The following is a 15,323-nucleotide window of genomic DNA, read 5'->3' as shown; positions in this document are numbered from 1 at the left end:
TTCCTTACACCATATTTCAGTCTTCTACATTGAAAAATAGGCCAAAAGTCTAATAATCTAATTGTCATTACTTAACCTTATTGAGATCAGGGATTTAACAGATTCATTTAAATAGCTACAACTTGGAATTAGAATTCCTTATGAAATCAGGAAGGTGAAACTGTTGAAGTCTCTTGTTTCTCATACACAGGTTCATATTGCCAAATAGATGCACGAAGTCTAGGAGAAAACTTTAGTTCTTTCAGGCTATATATTAATTACAATTTTCTCCAAAGACATTACTGGTATTGCTTAATTCCTATTGGTTTGAGGTTATCGTTATGAATCTATTGTTATGAATCCTAGTTTTCAACTAGGGTAATTATGCTGGGGTTGTATTCTGTTATCTAAGCACAGAACTGAAACAGTTACGGACCAAGTGTTGTGACCTAGAGGAACGGAGAGCTGAAGCTATTGTTGCTGATGGCTATTGACAAGGTTTGTAGCTGTGAGAGAGACAGGTTCAGGAAGCAAGGAGAAAAAGACACTGGGACACAGTCTGAGAAAGCGGTGTGGTGCATCTCTAAGAATAAATACATGCAAAAAAATTGCAAAAAAAAGTAACAACTGAAAAGATTTTGAAACTGTGGGAAAAGATACTCTTTCCTTGACTGCTTTCCTGATCCAGCTCAGTGGAACATTATGTCTGGATGTAGTACATCAAAGAAGCACTCAACTACATTGCCAGTTTCTCCTGATGGAGATGAAATACAGTAACCTAAAATTTAAGTGATTATGACAAAGAGTAGTAGCATGGTGTACTGTAAGAAAGGAAGCTTTTTTGTATCATGGATTGTCCAACACAAGTTAATGATGCCAAACAGCTCTTGGGTTAATCCACATTTTAGCTTGGAGTGGGTATTTTGGGTTTTTTTCCAGTAATTGATTTCATGCATCAGCTGGATATACACCAACACATCTCAGATCAGCTGTCTCAGACCTGTGACATCTACTTCAGAAGTTTCAAAGCAATCACTTGAAAACATGGCTGTAAATGAGTCTTAGCCACAATTTGGAATTCATTGACCTCATGGGAGTTTGCAGATCATGAATAATATAGGAATACAAACAGGCCATCTTGAATCTGGCTTTCTAATTCAGCTGTTTACAAATGTGCAATTTAGGTTGTTCACATCTCTCTAACCTCCTGCACCAGAGAACAGGAGTAGAACATTAAAGTGCCTGGAAACACACAGGTTCATCAGTCTTACTGTCTTGCCCAAGCTGCCTGTACCATGTGCTTACCAAGACCTTAAAGATGAACATGAGTCAATACGTCTTCCACTGGTGAGAGCCAGAAGCAGCCTTAGTTTGACCATTTTATTAGTAAGGGCTGAAGCGTAGTCATCTACCACAATCTGTTATGCTCCTGATGGTAACAAAATCCAAGTCCGAAATAGAGAGAAGAGAATGGATCCAATTTTAAGTATAACTGAAGTGTATCAGGAAATAAGAATAAGAGAATGAAACTGCAACCATATGAGAAAATGTCTTGCTGATCCTAAAAGGTTTACCTGTCTGAATAGACACTGTAAAATATGAAAGCATGGTACTTGTCATTTGGAATTGCTGTTTTCTTATTAGGTTTTCAGGAGAAACATCAAGCCTCTTGGTAGGCTTCTACCATCTCCTTGGGCAGCAAAATAGCACCTCAGAGACAGTATCTTCACAAATAACCAGATTCCTATTAAATGCACAGCCACAGGCTTCACCATGATCGTGCTTTTGTATTTTTTCATAGTGTAAGGGAGAGACTGTCTGGGAACAGAATAATTCAGATGAGATACTTTTTCTTTTTCAGTTGCAAAGACTTTGCAAAATTAAACACATTTAGCACCTTTGGGAAAAACAGCTCAGGAAACATTTTGAAAACAGTTTCCTTGCTGAGGATCAATATTAGCGTGCGTGTCTGTTTGTCTGTGTATTAATTTTTCTGCAGTTTTAAGCAACACTATGAGTACTTCATTCATCTAAGTACAAAATAATAAATGAATTCATACATGTTTAATATTGTTTTAATTAATTTTTCAACTCTCTAAACAACAAAGCCTCTTTCATAAATGAATAAAAGATAAATCTCCATAGAAAGTTTTCACTGTTGTTTTTAGAAGAATTTTAACACTTTTTTTTTTTTTTTTTACTGTAGGAGCTATAAAGCTGAAGATCTTTTTCAACTGCTTTTAACAGTAATGCTCAAAACAATTTTTTGAGCTGGATCTCAGACCTGAAGCTGTTATAAAGTCAGATTCATCTTCTGGATCTGAACTATCAAGACCCTTGAAACTTCTCCATCTGGTAAATGTACAAAGTTTAAAGAGGTATCAATGGGGATGGGAGTACTTGTAAAATTTCTTTGTATTGTGAACCACATTCCTACACCATCAAGCCACTCATTAATCTAGATTTCATCATTTCTGAGCCTGATCAGTATTCAGATGATCAAACTCCAAGTAAGACAAGACTCAGAATCTCAAACAAGGAAAACAAAGCAAAACCCTCTCCCTTCTCTCCTCCACAATAATAAAACTCCAAAGAAAAAGAACTACTAAGCTCGGAGGAGGCTTTCAATTCCCTCTCATGTTTTCAAATGGATCTGATCCTAGAATCCTTTTTTTCTCTTATAAGCTGTCTGTTTCATATCCTAGACAAAGTCAACTCCCTAAACAATCAAAATCATCGATAAATCATCTGATGCTTTTTCAAATATGTTGTTAAACTCCCAATTCCATTTAAATTCCTTGTCAGATAGTTGCAGTCCATAAATATCACATAGAGGATATGATTTTTTCACCCCATATTCATGTAGTTCAGTGTGCATGTGATTTCAGTTTCATTCCATTAATAGACGGCCTTTTCTTTGGATGATTTAACCTTATTAATCTTATCTTTTCTCAAATACTAAGACAAAAAAAATCTATCTTTTAGTCCATTTGTACAGATCACAAAGCACCAAGTAATTTTTAAACTTTAATTTTGATTTTCATTTTGCTTCTAATATTACTATTTTGTGTGATCATAGTGTTGGCCATGCCGAGGATCACATCAACACACTGATGAGTAGCTTTTGTTCTCTGTTTTCCCAATGTGTTCACACTAAATAACTGCAGTCTGTCATGTTGCCAGTCCCACAGAGATTTTGAAGTACCACATCAACGCATTATCCTGTTCCATGAAAAGGATGGGACACCAAAATTGCATAATTATGTTCATGTTGGAAGGCTTTTCTCAGGGATGAAATACAGATCCTGCACATGGAAAATGTTCTGATCTTGGAATAGAGCTATTTGCTAACAGAAAGTAACAGCTCACACAGCTTGCCTGTCCCAGTAGGACGGCCCTTTGTTTATTCAAGGCAGCCAAAGAAACTTGCCTGTGAGCAGATGAAGGGAAGAACTTTAAGCTACGTATAAACACATGATGAAAGGTTGAGCAGCAGGTGTTAGAGTAGAATAACATTAGCTTCATCATTGTGAAAGTTTGGTATGGCTGCTAATTGCACCAACGTTATATCCTGGGGTGCTTCAAAAGAATTGTGACCAGCAGGTTGAGGGAGGTGATTCTGCCCCTCTACTCCGCTCTGGTGAGACCCCACCTGCAGTACTGCATCCAGATCTGGGGCCCCCAACATAAGAAGGACATGGACCTGTTGGAGCAGGTCCAGAGGAGGGCCACGAAGATGATCCGGGAGCTGGAGCACCTCTCCTGTGAACACAGGCTGAGAGAGTTGGGGTTGTTCAGCCTGGAGAAGAGAAGGCTCCGGGGAGACCTTACAGCAGCCTGCCAGTACCTAAAGGGGGCCTACAGGAAAGCCAAAGAGGGGCTTTTTACAAGGGCATGTAGTGATAGGACAAGGGGTAATGGCTTTAAACTGAAAGAGGGTAGCTTTAGATTAGATGTAAGGAAGAAGTTCTTCACTGTGCGGGTGGTGAGGCACTGGAAGAGGTTGCCCAGAGAGGTTGTGGCTGCCCCATCCCTGGAAGTGTTCAAGGCCAGGTTGGATGGGGCTTTGAGCAACCTGGTCTAGTGGAACTAGATGATCTTTAAGGTCCCTTCCAACCCAAACCATTCTATGATTCATCACTTGCTGAGGGACTCAGGAAAACTTTCTCAAGGTTAGGTGAGAAGAAGAAGAGTGAAAGCCAGATGCTCTAGTGACCTACTGGAATGAAATCTTGAGCAGGGAGAAAGAATTCTGTTATTATTGGGAGAATAACAATTTTGTTGGTAGAAATAACTTGGAGTTTAGCCTACCTGAGATAGCTGGAAAAAACCAGCCATACATTTCTTGTTTGGAGTGCCCATATGACAGTCTGTGATTGAAAGTTTTTCTTTCTTGTTCAGATATAGCAGTAAATTTAATACCATTTTACCTCTGCTTTCAAACTGTAGTTCTGTATGTGAGGTCAACATGTATACAGAAGCTATGAATGATTAAGACTAATTACAACATAACAAAGTGACAGGTTAACTATAGTGTTTGCATGTCTGGAAGGGGGCTTGAATGGCTTAGAGTGAGCTCACTCTTAGTAGGCATGCCTTTGGATCCAGATCTCTGGGTCCAGATCTCTTTCTCACTTCCCAAAGTAACAGCAACTGTAGAAAAGGCCAAAAAGGAGACCAATTTGTTGCCAAGCTTATAATTCAACCTGTCAGACATTTCAGCTATTAATACAATGTTTAAAAGTGAAGCTGTAGCCCCGTGTGATGTGATCTATTGGCTAAATAGGAGCTGTGACATTTTGCAAAAGCCAAAAGAGGTAATTATGATGGTAAGAGCTTTTAGATTGCAAGATGGAAGGCAATAATAAAACCGAAGAGAGGATGAGTCATTACAGCCTCTATTGTTTACCATTCAGGGAAAGACCACAGATTTTGCTTTTATTGGAAAAACTCTAGTTTTAGAACTTTCTTAAAAGCAGGATCAATTCTCCATTAAATGTGATCCATAGAACTATAGAGGCATTTCTTGGATTTCTTTTCTTTTAATTACACATTTATAAACATAAGAAATTCTATGGGGAAACTTCCTGATTTATTCCTCTTCTATGCCAGAGCAAACGGAATATAATATTATCTGTAGAGACACACACCAATGTTATTTCTCTGACATTTTCACCTCACTCTAGCCCAAAAAAGGAGGCAAACTTTCTTATTATATTTACAAATATTCTTAGACAGTAGCATATTGTGAATGAAGAGTCTACATCATCATTTGATCATTCATCTTCCTAGGAGGCTACCATCATTAGTTTAGCAAATAAAAAAAAAAATCTTTGGTTAATAGATAGCCATATTACTCTGGCTGGAAGGCAGAGCTTTCATTCTCTCAGTCAATACATCATGGTACCACTGGGGTTTTGCTTTAATGGGAGAATTTTATTTATGCAAGTAAGATTAACACATCAGCTTTTGCAGGAGTGAGAAGAATTCTTGATTCATCTATGTTCCCTATTACAGGGATTTAATTCTAAACTATACAGTCCTGTATGTCATAATGATCTTGGAATACAGAATTCTCTTGCTATCTATACATTGTTGTTTTTTCTCACAAAATAGAAGAAAGATGTCTAGAAATGGTTGGGTTTCTTTTTTCCCCCAGACAAGAATGCAGTTTTGATTTCTATGTGTGCGTGTGATGTCAATTTATTGAACTGCTCTGGCAGATAAGTTTCAAGAAGTATTTCAAATTCTTTTGTAAACATTTTACTCATTATTTCTCTACCAGTTCTACATTAATGCTTGGTTATGGTAAAAAATAAAGTAAGACCCTGCAATTTAACCTAAACTTATTGAAAGCCCAAACCTTTTCTGTTGTGAGTTATAACTGGATAATCATGCATTCACTGCAGCATGGGCAGACTGAAATGTTCTCTGAACACATCCCTATTTCATATCCCCTGCAGCTAAAAAGAAGAGAACTGAAAGGTATGAGGTAAGGGGAAATCAGATCTTAAACAACCTAGAGGAAATGTTCCCATGCTCAGCTTGGGTAAATTTTTTTCTGAATCTCTCTTCTGTCTATAACCAACTAAGCAAAGCACAGGAGGCTTCTGTGCATTACAACAGTGTGAAAGCAGTTTCAGTGGTGGGAAAGACAACAGCACAAAATAATCTGAAACCATCTCTAGGGCTTCTTAAATTGAGACCGCTCGTGATGAAGAGCCTCGTTCCCAGCAGCAAAGAGCATACTTCAGAGAGGAGTCAGCCACCTGTTAGCTAGCAGTACTCTGGAAGGTTTATTCAGAAACGATGGTTAGTTTTATCTTTGCTCTGCCTCAACCTCCTCATGTACCATTCTGTGTCACACATGCTTTCCAGTTCTTGTGACACAGGCTGATGCCGGTGTTCCTCAATACCTATACGTTACCAAAACAAACACGTCCACTCCACTTAGAGGTCACAAACTGTAAAACTATGAATTGTGTTTCCTTGAGGGAGACAAAACATATGAGGTTCCCCTCCTCTTGGCAGTGAATTTAATAAGAATCAAAAACAATATACAACTTAATTTCAAAAATAAATTTGTTAGCTTATCTCTGGCTTATCGTGCCTTGTGCTGGCTGGAGGCCAGAAATATGAACAACCTGTGTTGTACAGAAAGGCTGAGTCCTTAATCAATACAACAGAATATTTCCATAGCCTCTCAGTATGATAAAAATCAGGTAATCAATTATTTTGTCATAAGCTTGGCCTGTTGTAAGCATGATTAAGATATTCCTGAAAAATTGCTGTGTACTGATCAAAAATTGTAGAAGGGTTTTGCAAACTGAATAACAGAAATCACTGTTAAAATAATAAAACCCTGTCACACAGACCCACCGAGGCAGAACACATCAGAGCTAAGGGGAATATGTTAATCAAAGAATAACAAAATGAAAGGTGATCTTACTCTGCCTTTAACAAGCCCTTCTGTATGTGTACTGAAGCATATATCGTTAGTTATAATCTTTCAGTTGGAAGGGGGATGGTCCTTGCAATTATGTTTCTAAGTCAGAATAGGCATGGGATTGAAAATATGCTCTTGGAAATGACAATGCTGTAAAATGCTGTATTCTGTGAAAATTGCTCCATTAACTCCTTTGTTAACAGGCTGCTTCTGGTACTTCATTCAAAATCAACAAAACTTATGGATGCAGCTGAAACTGCAGATGGCAAACTAGAGTTGCCATGCGTTAGGATAAAATGTCAGGTTGCCTAAGAGATTCCTTCCAAAAAGTCTTCAAAAAAGAATAAGAAAAAAAAAGTCAGTTAATTTGAAGCGCTGGATTTGCTTCTCAGGAAGTTTGAATTCAGATCCAGTTAATCATTTGTATTATGTTGGTCGTCAGAACTGTAATGCAATTTTTAAGGAACAGGGCTTAAGGCATTAGCATGAAAAATAGGAAAGCTGAGTTGAGAAAGGACTGTGTATCATGGAAGAGAAAGATGAGGTGGAAAGAAAGAACAAAAATATGTCAAAAGTGTCTACAATAAAATTCTACCTACACGTTTCATACCAGATAGAGGGCACAAAATACTCTCCAAAGAAGATATTAACTCACTCCAAGCACACAAAACACCCTTTTAAGGGGGTTCTGTCACCAAGTCCTGTAGCCTAATGTGTACAGTTTAGCTCTTGGAACGTAAAGACCTTGTGCTGCTATAGAAATAGCTGTAACAAAGAGGACTTGGAGAACTTTTTTAATGGGCAAGGGTTTCTTCCTGTTGTATAGGCCTGGTCTCACTCACCAATGCTCAGCTCCCTTCATAGCAAGAGGAAACATCATGTGCGTTCTCCCTCAGGCAAAATTGATACTGGCCTTCCTGACTTTATTCCTTTCCCAATGAGGGCTTGACTGAACAGTCATGTGCACTCTGCCAGATCACGACCTCCACAGATGTTAATGGAGATTTTAAAATGTTAAAATTCTTATTAGTGTGATTTCTTTCCTGTTCCTACATAAAGATGGTTACGTCAGAGAACCAGTTAATTTTCACCACCCTTGTTCCCCATTAGCAATGAAGGAGCCTCCAAAAGAAGTAAGGTGGTGGGGCTCACGCACTCTCTTCCTAGCCTGCTTTTTGCCCTAGACATCTAAAGAACTCTTCTCTTTTACCTTGTGACACAGAGGTGTGATAGTAATGGTCCTGACAGCAGAGGAGAGATAAGAAGATCACAGTCCAGGGATTTTCGGCTTTGTATTCGCACACATTATCAGACTTTTTCATGGTTTGAGGGCTGCAGAACACCGGCTGCAGGTTAGAGTTGGGTACTGTCTGAGATCTCAAAAGAGGAGCTAAATGGTGTTCTTCCCAAATCCTCCCTAGTGCTCGCAGTATTATGTCCTCTTGGAAATCCTAAGGGATGTTATTCTTCATTTAATAGCCCTTGCTCTTTGCATCCATCCTTGCTAGCTCCAGAATCAATGGTTCAGAGTGCATGCTAACGTATGGCCATCCACTCTTTCCAGTTTTCTCTATTTGTGTCATGCAGAGTCTCAGCATCACAGGGGAGAGCCGAGCTGCATTCTTGATAAAATTCCAATTTTCAGGTAATCAATTTTGAAGAAAACACTACACCATATATGCCCTGAAGAAAATTAAATTTAGTACCTACATATTGCACTTAAAATATTCACCAGATATAAATAATCCATGAGAATATATCCAAATCTATGTCAAATAATATTACCTTGTTCTGGAAATTATGTCTGGGTACAGATACTGCAAAGTGCTGAAATTTCAGAACCACCAAAAATACACTGCTATCATCTGAGGCATTGTAATCTGGACCCAGACTGAAGCACGAGCAGAACTCCCAGGTAAAGCCAAGACATCTGTATTCTACAGCGTGCTTGTACAGAACTGGAGATGAAACTGCTGTATGTGGTTTTTATTTGGACTCTAAATCTTGCTAAATAGGACACAGTTACACAAATCCAATGCGGACACTCAGTCTCAGAATATATGTCTATTTATAAATAAATTACTCACACTGAAGGATGCCATATATTTTACTTTGATTTTCCTTTGGTTTGTCTAAATAATTAATTATGCTTCTCTTCATTACAATTTTCTCACATGAACCATTTTATTTCTTCTCAAAATGTTTTCATACAAGAAATATATTTCACTGCCTTTCTAATTTAATTCCCCAAGCACTGGATTCTTTCTAAGTCATTTCTTATGTTTGTTCTTTCACAGCCTAAAAGACTTTGCCTGAGCATGTTTTCCATCATTGTTGTTTTTTGTTTTCTTGGCTCAGAGTATTAGATCCTAGGCAGAGCCAACTAGAAACCATTTGGACCCAAATTTGGCAGGGAGTGATGGGTCACAGAAAAGAATAGCAGACAAATAGTAAGGAAAAATGTTTGTTTTCTCACAAATTTATATATTTATATGTATATATAAAATTTATATAATAGTCTTAAACTTGCCAATAGCTAAAAATCATCCCCATGAATAAATTAATACCCTCAACAGACCGTAAATGAAATATGTTTCAAGTCTGCTGTTGTATCGACAAACTGCCAATGTTAGGACCTGTAGGAAGTTGCTTTACCTGAAATTTCAAAGTTGTGAATGGAAAAACTGTGACAATAAGAACCCAGCTGACCTCCTAAGAAGTGTTATGTCAGTTTTTGCCAGAGTTTTATCACAGATATACAAGGACTTAGGAGGGTTAAAACACACCATCTGTAGAGGAAGATCTTTTATCTCTAGGAAAAATGCCCTTCAAAGCCCCGGCGGCCACCCAGAAAACTAACATCTGGAAAACAAAAGTAGTTCTCTTGTTTAGTTTGGAGCTCACCAGTTTCATCTTTGTGTATACATGACCTTGTTCTTGGGTGAAATACTGGAAGTGTGTTGCTTGCCTCCTAGTTTCCTTATCACAAACTTCCTCGTCAGACTGTAATGATAAAGAGAAAAGAAAAAGCAACTTCCATAACTCAGCACCAGTTTCTCTCTACCTTTACCAAACAGGTGAGACCTGGGACGAGAACAAACAAGGTAGCTATATGGGACTATACAACTATATAACCACATAAATATATGAGAACAAAGCTACTTTAAAGCAAAAGCAAGGCTATCCTTTCATTATTATCTAGCGCTTGAGGATGTTAAAGCTAGTGATTCCTTGAAGACCATGAGAAGAGTCAGCAAGCAGTTCAGACACCTCCTTTGGGATGCACAGTCATCCTCCTTGGTGTGCCCTGAGTTTCTCAAACTGTTCAGCTGCTGCCTAATGTCCTTGGCTTCTCTCCTAGATTCCCCATGCTGCTTCTGACAAATGTTTACAACCTTGCCCAGCAGATGAAGGACAAGAGTGGACATCTGATCTGAGATATACACTAGTGCAATGCTTCAACACAGAGACTGAATTTAGGTTGAAGTCCTGATGTGGAAGATGAGCATAAACTCAGATTCTGCTTCCTGTCTCTTTGCTGAGAGCTCTGAGTTTCTGTTCAATCACCATTAGCACTGATGTTACTGTGACTCTTTCAGAGAAGAGGGCAGTGGAAAACTGCTAAACACTGGAAGGATAGGGGGTAGGGGCAGAGCTGAAAAGCTGTTCCAGTTTTCATGAAAATCACCAAGATTTCAACTGTCATAAAAAGCTTGCCTCAGACAAGCCAGCCCAGCTGCAGGCAAGAGGCTGGTACCCTCCTCCTTATCCATGAAGAATACCATGGCTCAGGGAAAGTTGGCATCTGTGTTCAGCAAAGGCAGAAGTGCAAAATCAAGCTGGGCATAGACTACACCCATGTGTTATTTTGACTGGGGAGCCTGCTAGTGCCTTGTGTCCCCAAATCCCTTTGGAGGGTGCTGATTGTTGACACACAAAACTGGGCTTTGATACACCCACGGCCTTCCTTATTTTTGGCCATACAAAATTAAACTTTGCTTATGTTGTTCAGAAGCCTTGAGCAGGCCCTTCTAGCAAGTGCTCCCATTCCCAGCTACTGTCTGTTGGACGTAACATTATTTTCTCTCTATTCCGTTGAAAAATATTACATTTCTTGTGCCTAACTACATTTCTCTTCACCAAGGGAAATAAGCATCTGATCAGGAATTTGACTTTTGTTCTCCAGAAGGCTGAGCAGGGTAGTAGTAGATGTAGTCCTTGGTCCTCTGAGTTGTTTTCTACCATGCCCTGTACAGCAGGCATGCTTTGATAGATGTTACACCTCTATTCTTGTTTCACTGACACTCTACTAACCTTATAATTGAACAGGATGATCTTAGTGTGAGATGAGATTTTTGTCTTGTATGTGTATGTATTGTAGCTGGCAGACCTCTCCTGAACTGGGAAAATATACAGACAACCATCCAGTATACAAAGAACAGTTCCAAATATTTATCCAAGTAACTCATTCCATGGCTGCTTTCCCTACCTTCACTGTGAACATACATCTTTTTCTTCTCCCACGTCAAGGGGAGATTTTCATGGCAGCAAGAATAGGTTCTAAAGCAGATTTAGCTAATTGCAGTAAAAGGCTTTCTGGAGTTTTCCTTTTTCTTTTTTGTTTTCTGCTTTATTCTTGTCTACTCTTGGATGACCTGTGTGATGCTGTTGTTACGAGAGAGATACTAAGAAACTAAATCTCACTTCTCTGCATTTCACTGAAGGCAAAGATAGATATTAGGAAACTACAGACTACATTTGTTGTGCTTCTTACAGTGTACTTTAATCCTGTGATAGTTCTTCTTTTTCTCCTCCTTTAATTTGTAACATAACAGCCATGACTTTGGTGGGAATGTATTTGAAAAGAATGCCTGTAAAATGTCAGAGTAAAAGTAATGAGAAAAACTTTCCAAACACTTCTAAGGAGCTGTGTTCTCTTGCATAACACTCACAGTCAATTTATGCTGCGTCGTTTGTGCTGAATCACTGCGTGCATTACTGTGCCAAAAGGAGGCAACGTGTCTGTCATTGCAAAGGAGACTGTTGTTTGGATGCTGATAGGCCAACTGTCTACACACTCAGCCAATATAAAAATCACACATGCTCCATGATTAAAGGAGGTGATCCTCAAGAAAGTCAATTACACGCTACTATTGGAGTGAACAGTTGGCAATCTGAAAGCATAATATTAAAAAAAGTTTATTACCCTAATCTGCTCTGGAAACGGACCATAGTACAGAGTCAAACAAATAAGTTGAAACCTATTCAGATGGATTTCATTACAGTACTTAGTGCCTGGAGTCTCAAATTCGAGGAGAAACCTAGAAAATTGATCATAATTTAGGGTCATAATAAAATTTCACTCTGTTCACAACATCCAACTTATAGCTCCTGTATTGGGGAAATCATTGCCATTTCCAAAAGCAACACACATTCCTTCACAAAACATTTACTGACTTGCAATATTCTTCAAATCCCATGTTTTCTAAGTGGTTCTTTCTGTTCAAGTCAGTGGGAAGTTACCTGGACAAGGACTGAATTAAAATGTCAAAGTTGCAAACCTCTCATCCTAAATAGTTCTGAGTAGTGCAATATTTTAAGAGAAAGCTGACAGATATTGAGAGGTCCCCTTTAATTTAATTTATGTCTTCCTGGCTATGTGTACCTTTCCAGCAGCATAATGCAGCTTGATCACATCCCGTGTTGAAATGGGAGGCAAGGCTCACATTTACCTTAATGTTACAGAATCATGTCCCCAGAGAACTTCAACTAGCGAAACACCAAAGCCAGAAATCTGCTTTACTCATGACTGCCACAGGTGTTTATCTGAATCCCTACCCACTGGGCCTGTAAAATAAAAGGTGAGATGTTGTGTAACACCAGATAACAACAAAAATATATAATTCTTCAAAAATAGGCTATCTTGTACAATTATAAAATGGCAAAGTATTCTCCAAATTGTTCTTGGTTTGAGCAAGGTGACACTGTAGACATGGTGCTATCACATCCACTGCACGCAGCATGAAGTACAGAATTATCTGGATACGCTACCAACACAAAGATGGCTTTGTTAGTTTGCTACTACTAGTCTGAAATCAAAGCCTCATGTCCTGAAATGATCAAAGGGCTCTTTTGATGTTGCTGAGGGCCTAAGTGGCTGTTTGGGAAGCTCACCTAAACTCAGCTTATGAGCATCACCACAGCTCACAAGTGCATCCTAGCTAGAATCATACAACAATTTAGGTTGGAAGGAACCTCTGGAGCATATCTGGTCCAACTCCCTGCTCAAAGCTTCCACTTTCCACCCAAGCTTCAAAGTTAGATCCAACTTCAAAGAGCTTTCCAGGCTAGTGATGCATGGACAAGGAAGGGTGAGAGCATACGGAGAGAATCCTCATTCAACTCAGTTGCCTAAACATAAAATGTATAGTGGCATATGAGAGACTTAGGGTATTGTAATCTACCATTCAGGGGTGTCTATGACTCAGGGGCCAGTTTTATGTGTGACATTGTATTGACTTTACAAGGGGGAAAAAATCTGCTCTTAGATTGTAAAGAAGAGCGCTAAAGACACAGAAGATAAATGGACTGTTCGGTGGATGAGGAATTTGTTGGAACTAGATGATCTTTAAAGTCCCTTCCAACCCAAACCTTTCTATGATTCTGTGATTCTATGATCCATTAGGTAGTGGTCAAAGGCTCAATGTCCAGATGGAGATCGGTGACAAGTGGTGTCTGTCAGGGGTCCATACTGGGACAAGTACTCTTTAATATCTTCATCAATGACACAAACAGTGGGATCGAGTGCACCCTCAGCAAGTTTGCAGATGACAGCTAGTTGAGTGGTGCGGTTGACACGCCTGAGGGACGAGATGCCATCCAGAGAGACCTGGACAAGCTTGAGAAGTGGGCCCATGTGAACCTCATGAGGTTCAACAAGGCCAAGTGCAAGGTCCTACACTGGGTCAGGGCAACCTCCAGTATCAATACAGGCTGGGAGATTGTGAGCAACCCTGCCAAGAAGGACTTGGGGGTACTGGTGGATGAAAAACTGGACATGAGCCGGCAATGTGCACTCACAGCCCAGAAAGCCAACCGTATCCTGGGCTGCATCAAAAGAAGCGTGACCAGCAGATCGAGGGAGGTGATTCTGCCCCTCTGCTCCGCTCTGGTGAGACCCCACCTGCGGTACTGCATTCAGCTCTGGGGCCCCCAACATAAGAAGGACATGGACCTGTTGGAGTGAGTCCAGAGGAGGGCCACAAAGATGATCAGAGGGCTGGAACACCTCTCCTATGAGGACAGGCTGAGAGAGTTGGGGTTGTTCAGCCTGGAGAAATGAAGGCTCCACGGAGACCTTATTGGGCCTTCCAGTATCTAAAGGGGGCCTATAAGGAAGATGGGGACAAACATTTTAGCAGGGCCTGTTGCAATAGGACAAGGGGTAGTGGTTTTAAACTAGAAGAGGGTAGATTTAAACTAGATTTAAGGAAGCAATTTTTTATGATGAGGGTGGTGAAACATGGGAACAGGTTGCCTAGAGAGGCTGTAGATGCCCTATCCCTGGACACACTCAAGGTCAGGCTGGACGGGGCTCTGAGCAACCTGATCTAGTTGAAGATGTCCCTGCTCACTGCAGGGGGGTTGGTCTAGATGATCTTTAAAGTTCTGTTCCAACCCAAACTATTCTATGATTCTAAAAACATAAAATAAAACCAGAGAGGTAAAATTGTTGGCCTGAGTAGTAGTAGTAGTCATTAGCTGAAGGTCTCCAGAGAAAAACACCTACACAAAGAAGTATGAAAACCTGAGAGAAAAAAACAAGAGAGCTGGAAGATGGTAATTCAGCAAGGTGGAAGATCAGACCAAATGCCATGGAGACTGCCACTTCCCCACCTGACTGATGAGTGCCTGATGCCTGGCCAGCAGAGATTCATCAGGAGTCTGTCTTACAGGTGCTAAGAATATCAATGTTAAGCCTATGACTATAGTCCAGCTGTTCGCTCTGTGTGTTAACCAATAAATAAGACCATTGTTATGTACTCATGAATTGTGTATGAACCTCTTCGCAAGTGTCTGCACATAGTAAAATGCCCAGCAGAGAAAGGGTTATACACTTGACTCCAGGAAAGTCTCCTTGGGCTGTAGTATTTGCTACCTCCATGCAAATGTTTTGAACTCCTGGGAAGTCTCAAAAGGCATGAGATACCCATGAATAGGAAACTAAATCAAGGCATGAATTTCTGTTGCTAACACAGAGATTAATAGTGTTTGGTAGCACCATGGATATGAAAGAAAAGAAAGCTTTTGCCATGAATCAGTATGGCAAATTAGGCCCTGGCTTTTTTACCAGACAGGAATCTCTTTTTTCACTTGAGATTAATTAGAGAAGTGGTTT

The sequence above is a fragment of the Harpia harpyja genome, chromosome 6, assembly GCF_026419915.1.
Source record: "Harpia harpyja isolate bHarHar1 chromosome 6, bHarHar1 primary haplotype, whole genome shotgun sequence".
Classification (NCBI taxonomy): Eukaryota; Metazoa; Chordata; class Aves; order Accipitriformes; family Accipitridae; genus Harpia; species Harpia harpyja.
Note: the sequence above shows the minus strand (reverse complement) of the source record.